This window comes from Onychostoma macrolepis, chromosome 24 (genome assembly GCF_012432095.1).
Source record: "Onychostoma macrolepis isolate SWU-2019 chromosome 24, ASM1243209v1, whole genome shotgun sequence".
In the NCBI taxonomy this organism is placed as follows: Eukaryota; Metazoa; Chordata; class Actinopteri; order Cypriniformes; family Cyprinidae; genus Onychostoma; species Onychostoma macrolepis.
This window is the reverse complement of record NC_081178.1, coordinates 21,768,159-21,776,475: the sequence shown is the minus strand read 5'-3', so window position 1 is coordinate 21,776,475 and position 8,317 is coordinate 21,768,159. Positions and strand designations below refer to the sequence as shown.

The following is an 8,317-nucleotide window of genomic DNA, read 5'->3' as shown; positions in this document are numbered from 1 at the left end:
TCCAGAACCAACAAATGCAACTCCTCTTGATGTAGCTGCCCAATTTGTAGCCGAATAGGCCCAGCGCTGCGGCGGACGGAACGTCTTGTGATGGGCGTTCCAGTTATGGATTGTGGAGATGCGGTGGCTGAGAATGGATCCTGGGAGCATGACTGTAAACGATTGGAACATCGAATGGCCAGTTGAATGAATTTTTCCAGTCCAAAGGTGTCGTCGTATGAACTCAAGTGGGTGCGTAAGCGGGGTTCGAGCCCCTGTCGAAAGGCTGTAAGAAGGGATGGCTCGTTCCAACCACTGGCTGCAGCGAGAGTGCGGAATTGCAATGCATATTGATGTATGGTTTGATTACCCTGACGAAGATGATATAATCTCTCCCCCACGGAGGAATCCCCTGGCGAACTGCTGAACACTTCCTTGAAGTGATGAATGAAGTTGGTGAAGCTGTGTGTTGCGGGGCCGGCTTGATTGAGGATGGACTCCGCCCATTTCAGCGCAGGTCCTGTAAGGGATGTCACGATGAACGCGATCTTTGCTTGATCTGTGGTAAAGACGTGGGGGTGAAGATTGATGGTTAATGTGCATTGCATTAAAAAGCTATCGCATTCCTCAGCCAAACCAGAGAAGGGTGTTGGGCGGGCCATGGGACTGGCGAGTATGATCTGTGAGGAAGGATTGGTGATCGTTGGAGGTGGTTGTGGTGATGGTGGAGCGGGTTGCTGTAGCAGTACCTTTTTGATGGAATCCACCAGCTCCTGGAATGGGTCCGTAGTGCTCATCGTGGTGTTGTCGGTTCGGTCCGATCTTCTGTTATGGTCAGAGCCGGACACAAAGGTGAGTGTAAACAAAGGTGAGTTTATTGAAGTGAGTCCAAGCAAGGTGAGTATTCAAAAGGTGCAGTGACAATCCGTGAATGACTGGTTTCTTGTTTCAGCAGGTTAGGAAGACGAGACGAGGGGAACCACACAGACTCACACTATGACACCGTCGACGAAGGATCTGGAAGGGGAAGACAACAGAGGCAAATGGAGAACAACAGGAATGGATCTTAAAAGGTAAGTCTTAGGAAGGTAAGGATATCTTAGTTTTTCTTGAGATGAGAGTCCACGTAGCAATCAACGAGATCGGACGGTGTAGTGTGAGTGGTGCTGGTTTAAGTAGCCGGGTTGATTACTGAGGTGATTTGGTGCAGGTGCGGGTGATTAGTACTCTGGTGACCTGGAACGCTGTGATTGGTGGGGTGAAGGGCCTGACTGATCCGTGACAGTGATATATATCATATCGTGATATAAGATTTTGGTCATATCGCCCACCCCTAGCACTGAGCAATAACACACTTCGATTTTAGTTTGTTTGACAGATGTTTTGCCAAAGCAACTGTGCAAAACATAATAGTAGAGAACTTTTATGTTATCATGAGCAGTGTACAAATGTTTCAGTTCATTACGAAACTGTGTTTGTGACAAAGAGTGTGTTTAGTATAATGTGAGCAACACATATATTCCGCTCTAGGTTTTCTTTTTCTGCTCCTACTCACTAAATAGGAGCATTGAGGGCTTTCAAAAATATGCTCCTCAATTCAGATCAATCCATTCCCCAACCTGCTTCTACTGTGCACCACATACATAATCTGTAATATTGTGAACAGAGTAATACAAACAGTGAAATGTCTTGGACCACCAATCAATCAAATTTGAGGATTGAAACAAATTTTTTTTCTAAATACAATTTTATATTTACCTCACTTTCAGTTTGAGGTCGTGCCTCTGTCCTTAGCCTTCTCAGCTCATTGAGAATCCAGGAATCTCTGAAACAAGATTTTAACTAATTATTTTTTATGTAAACAATTTATTTTATCTTATAAATAATTTAGAGAAATATAAAAGGTGCTTTGAAATTTTTCTATAAAAACATATATTATATTAGAGACTTCAGACTATGTTTAAAATTATACAGAGTGTAATCAATAAAGCGGCCATTTACAACACTTGCATCATGTCTGCACTTCACTGGAGAACTTTATGTGGTAACATCTAAATGAACTGGTTATTTAACATGATCAACCTGACTGTATTGACAGATCAAAGTAATTTTTAAGATCAGGTAAATATTGGCTCTATAACAACTGCATCAACTTTTTAGAGAGCATATTGTTTACTTTTTATTGTAACTGCTTTATAATATTCCTCATTTTGTGAGAAGTTTTTGTTTAGATAAAATATAAATAACTGAAAGACGTGACTCGAGATCTTCGTCCACTAATTTTTCCCTTACAGTTTTCAAGTTCCTCTCTGAGCCGCTGTTTTCTTCCTGTAGCCCTTCTATTCTTCTTTGCATTTCTTGATCTGATTCATTTACAGGGGTCTTGAAAAGATACATAAGCAGCATAAACATTCATTGTCTTTTGTGGTATTGTGTTTTGAAAAACTGGAATTGACAGTTTTATTATTTAGCCTACTATTTTTCACCTGTTTTCTTGTGGACTTATGTTTAATTAGTTGCTGCATTAAATGCTGTACAGTCTTTGTTTCTGTTTTTCTTTTTTTATATAAAAGATTGTCAAAAAGAGCATACTTACTGAGGCTGAGCTGACAGTCTTTTCAGCATCATCTGAGCTTTTTCGGTTTTACAATTCTTCATTTAGCTTACCGGGTACATCAGCACCAGGCTTGCACTCTCTCTTTAAGCAGGTTTTCATCCAGGCCTGACTCTGTAATATAAAAACACGTCGACAATAGGGTTGTCAGCTGATTGAACTTAGTAGCTGAGATTTTTGTTTTAAATATGGGAAAAAAGTAGATTTCTGCAGCAGCACTCTTTACTTGTTTAACTCACACAGAAAACACATGATAGTGTATTACACCGAACTCAGTATGAATCGTATTAATCAATTAAATCATGAAAACTGGCTATACTATGTACTGATCCACCAATGTAGCTCAGTTCACGAACATGACACTATTGAGGGTCCGTGTACCTTCGGATAATTCGTTTTTTGATTTAATATTGAAATCTGAAAAATGAAAAAAAACGCCACCTTTTTCGTTTTTCATTTGTTCAAACAAAACGAAAAATCAAGAATTCGGCTTCATTTTTCGTTTTTACTTTCAGGGACAGAAAAGGGATAAACTACTTGAATATTCGATCTCTACAAGTGGGCGGAGTGAAACGCCCCTCTCCGCTGATTGGTCTACCAAACATTACAACATAATAATAGTCATAAAAACATAATAAAAGTCCTCCGCTACTATGTATTCTTAAAGTGTTTATTTCTACTACATTTGATCTCTTTCTCTTCAACAAACAGCCAGATTAAGGAATGGCTTGACACAAACAATACCGAGGCAGAGCCTAGACAGAGATTTCTTTTGTGTAGGCTTAAATTCTGCAACCTACCCCTGAAATCTCATAAATATTAATTTAATTCGTACCTGCACACACAACTACCTACTAGCCTACATCTTTGGCACGGCCGCCTGATTTATTATAGCTAACCACCCTGCTGAAAAAAACAATAGAACCCTGCCCAAAACACAATAGAAAATGTAATGGATTTAATGGTTATGATGGGAATTGTATTGGTGTTAATGGAAACTATAGTGGTGTCTACTGGTATGTGATAGATTCTATTGGTGGGATGTTAAATCCTATTGAAAATGCCCAAAACACACTACAAAAGGAATTTTGTAATGGTTTTACTGGAAAAAGCTAATGGTTCATAATGGTATTTTAATGTAAACCACTGGAATTTCTGTGATGGTTTCTAATGGGCTTCTATTGTTTTTTTTTTTTAGTAGGGCACCTATTAAAATCTGTGTGGCAAAACTGCGCAACGTATGGGAAGCCAAACAACCCAAAAGTGGGAGAAACAGTGCGATATTAAAGAGTTTGCGCCGCTGTCCTGTCATAGGCTCAATGGACCGAGCGGCACGACCGACTCTACAGCGCAGGAGAACGTGTTTGCTAGCGCCACCGAACTGACAGCGCAGCGCGAACATAAGAAGTTCGTATTTTTCCCTGCACGTTAACATAATGAAGATCAGTATTAAGTTAATAACCCTAAAATAAATGCAGTGCAAAATTCAAAATACATCATATTGAATTTACATACAATTTACAATTTTGAAAAGAGTTTGTTTTAAATCAATTAATTACATTTTATTTATTTATTTATTTAATATGTAGCGTAGAGAAAAGCCTGACAAACGTAGCCATTATATAAAATTGCACTGTTAAAGTTAAAGAACATTACCTTGGATGTTCCCTGGTCTTTAGAGACCAAAAAAAAAATAAAATAAAATAAAAAAATTCCCTGGACCACAAAAAGCAAGGGTATGTTTGCAGCAATAGCCAACATTGTATGGGTCAAAATTGTCAATTTTTTCTTTTATTCCAAAAATCATTAGGATATTACTGTAAGTAAAGATCATCCATGAAGATATTTTGTAAATCCCCAAATAAATCAAAACTTAATTTTTGATTAGTAATATATGCTAAGAACTTCATTTGGACAAAAGCGATTTTCTCAATATTTAGATTTTTTTTTTTTTTTTTGCACCATCAGATTCCTACGGAGCCCCTAAAGGGACATTGGCAACAACAAAAAAAAAAAGATACCTATCGCGTGCGCACGAGATACTAACGCGTGCGCACGAGAAACTATCGCGTGCGCACGAGATACTAACGCGTGCGCACGAGAAAACTATCGCGTGCGCACGAGATACCTATCGCGTGCGCACGAGATACCTATCGCGTGCGCACGAGAAACTATCGCGTGCGCAAGAGATACTATAGTTACAGTTTCCGGTTGCATCACTTCTGCCATCTTACACAGAAGAAAACAAGAGCATGCATGTGCATGAATTAGCCTAATTGAGATCTATTTTGGCCTTCAATACTAAAACATTGTGTCTGTTCTTGCATTCGGACACAGATAAATCATCACTGAACAGCATAAGAACGGCTTTTTCTCTCAGGCTATATTCCACCTGAGCAATAACTAACATCTCAGGACTGTCCATCTGTACATAACTTCTCAAAACTTTTCATCTGTAAAATAGCACATTCATAATTCTTTCTATTTTCTCTATAGGCCTATGTTGTACATAACCTAAAACATCTGCACATTCATAATTCTATTTTATCTATAGTTTTATTACCATAATTATTGTTTTTTAATGCATTGTCTATTCTGTTTATTATTAGCCTTATATTTCACTCTATTACCTTAAATTATATGCATGACTACACTCTCTGTACTTTCTCCACTGGATGCTCCTGTCACCAAGACGAATTTCTTGTGTTTTTGTGCGTGTAAACACACTTGACAATAAAGCTCTTTCTGATTCTGACATTTAAAACGCATTTTGAGGTCTGGAAGGATTGGTAGCTACAGTATAAAAGCTCAAATTTTAGATTTCGATATGGCAATAGCCTATTGTCCCACATAAAACTTTAATAGCCAGTCAAATATGTATATAATCGAAAGCGATTAATTTATTTTGATAATTATTACTTTACTTCAGTTTGGTTTTCAATAACTGCTGTTAGTTTCGTTTCATTTTCGTTTTTATTTCTTTGACATTTCTTTGACATTTCTTTCTTTCTTGATAAATAAATGCCTTTATTTTCGTTAAATACAGTTCCTAATATAACATTTTACCGTTTAAATATGTATACGATATTTCATTTACTTCTAAAATGCTTGTTAAACGAGTTTAAATGTAATAAATATTGTATTCATGTTTAAACAGTAAAATATGTTGTATTAAGAACTGTATTTAACGGAAATAAAGGCATGCAGGCAAATAAAGAAAGAAAGAAATCTCAAAATAAATGAAAACTAAAATGAAACACAGTTATTGAAAGCCTATAACTACAATAAAGTAATAATTCTAAAAATGAATGTGACGAACATTCTAAAATGAGTAAAATGATATAAAAATAAAATATATATAATATAAAAAATTATATATGACTTGTTGGAATCAGACAAAAATGACTGAGCTACAGCCGTTTGAAGGCAATAGAGGCGGGCAGCAGATCTGATTTTGAGAAAAATCGAGTTAAAGATTACAAAGCAAAATCACCAAGCAACGTTGCATATTTTCCTCCAATTCTTTTCTTAATAATAATGACTATATATTTATCAATCACAATATAGCTATTTTTTTTTATCTTTGTTATTCAATATAAGAACAAATATGCAAATAAACGGTAGTTTAATCAAGAGCATGCAAGTGATTCCACATTTTCTTTTATGTATGATTAATATTGAGACAGATCTATATTAAGACCTACTGTAATGCATAGATCAATACGCAATAATTGTACTTTATAAGGGAGATCGCGCACTCGAGGAAAGGCACTCGCTTTGCAAATGTCAGCGCGATCGTATTGTTTTCGTCAGCATATGTTTGAAAATCTTAAGACATGTTATATTAGGAACTGTATTTAACGAAAATAAAGGCATTTATTTATCAAGAAAGAAAGAAAAATGTCAAAGAAATGTCAAAGAAATAAAAAACGAAAATGAAACGAAACTAACAGCAGTTATTGAAAACCAAACTGAAGTAAAGTAATAATTATCAAAAATAAATTAATCGCTTTCGATTATATACATATTTGACTGGCTATTAAAGTTTTATGTGGGACAATAGGCTATTGCCATATCGAAATCTAAAATTTGAGCTTTTATACTGTAGCTACCAATCCTTCCAGACCTCAAAATGCGTTTTAAATGTCAGAATCAGAAAGAGCTTTATTGTCAAGTGTGTTTACACGCACAAAAACACAAGAAATTCGTCTTGGTGACAGGAGCATCCAGTGGAGAAAGTACAGAGAGAGTGTAGTCATGCATATAATTTAAGGTAATAGAGTGAAATATAAGGCTAATAATAAACAGAATAGACAATGCATTAAAAAACAATAACTATGGTAATAAAACTATAGATAAAATAGAATTATGAATGTGCAGATGTTTTAGGTTATGTACAACATAGGCCTATAGAGAAAATAGAAAGAATTATGAATGTGCTATTTTACAGATGAAAAGTTTTGAGAAGTTATGTACAGATGGACAGTCCTGAGATGTTAGTTATTGCTCAGGTGGAATATAGCCTGAGAGAAAAAGCCGTTCTTATGCTGTTCAGTGATGATTTATCTGTGTCCGAATGCAAGAACAGACACAATGTTTTAGTATTGAAGGCCAAAATAGATCTCAATTAGGCTAATTCATGCACATGCATGCTCTTGTTTTCTTCTGTGTAAGATGGCAGAAGTGATGCAACCGGAAACTGTAACTATAGTATCTCTTGCGCACGCGATAGTTTCTCGTGCGCACGCGATAGTATCTCGTGCGCACGCGATAGTTTTCTCGTGCGCACGCGTTAGTATCTCGTGCGCACGCGATAGTTTCTCGTGCGCACGCGTTAGTATCTCGTGCGCACGCGATAGGTATCTTTTTTTTTTTTTTTTTGCCAATGTCCCTTTAGGGGCTCCGTAGATTCCAGATTTTCAAATTCAATTTTTTTGGTTGTTTGGCTTCCCATACAACGCACTGCAGCGCGGGAGATTGTATTAGCGCAGACCACTATAAATGTATTTATTCGTGTTAAAACCATGGCTAATTTTAGTAAGGGAACATGGAAACTCAGAGAGAATATTAGATGCGTTGATGGTGGTGAAATTATTACCGACATTAAAACACGTTATTAACATCAACAGCCGGAGTGCTGATGTCTTTTCAGGGGCATAGCTGTCCGTCAATTATGATAATTTGCATTTAGCCGCAAACATGAGGTGTGAGCACCGAGTTCACCTTCAAATCATGACGTCAAATTCACATTTCACTAAAACAGCACCATGGAGGAACAAATAGTCCCATGCCAGTGGGATAACAATATGATTTGCTATAAAGTGCTCTGTGAATAAAACTCAAAATAGAAAAATAGCTAATAGATGTGATGTGAAGGTAAATTACACAAAGTCATATCTTGTCATATCTGTCATATTATTTAGGTTCCTCCATTGTCCAAAACGTAGCGTATTGTCTAAAACAAAAGTTATGACTCTGTGTACGTTCACATACATTGATACTGGTCTGCGCTTCACTACAATACATTTTCCCCGCGCTGCAGCGCCACACAAATTTTGATAGGTGGCTATATAATAAAACAGGCGGTGTGCCAGAGGACTGAAAGGTTCTGCCTCGGTACGGTTTGTGTCAAGCCATTGGTTAATCTGGCTGTTTGATGAAGAGAAAGAGACCAAATGTAGCAGAAATAAACATGTTAAGAATCTGTAGAAGCAGAGGACTATT

The 8,317-nt window shown here is 36.8% G+C and overlaps 1 long non-coding RNA gene across 1 annotated transcript; it reads right to left on the bottom strand.

Annotated features, from left to right (window-relative positions):
* Window positions 1-732: 732 nt before the first annotated feature.
* On the bottom strand, window positions 733-3,626 carry LOC131533483 (uncharacterized). The gene is made up of 4 exons (XR_009269127.1): window positions 2,576-3,626; window positions 2,272-2,361; window positions 1,738-1,804; window positions 733-996 (listed from the first exon to the last, which is right to left on the bottom strand). It is a non-coding gene; the product is annotated as an uncharacterized LOC131533483 (long non-coding RNA).
* Window positions 3,627-8,317: the final 4,691 nt, after the last annotated feature.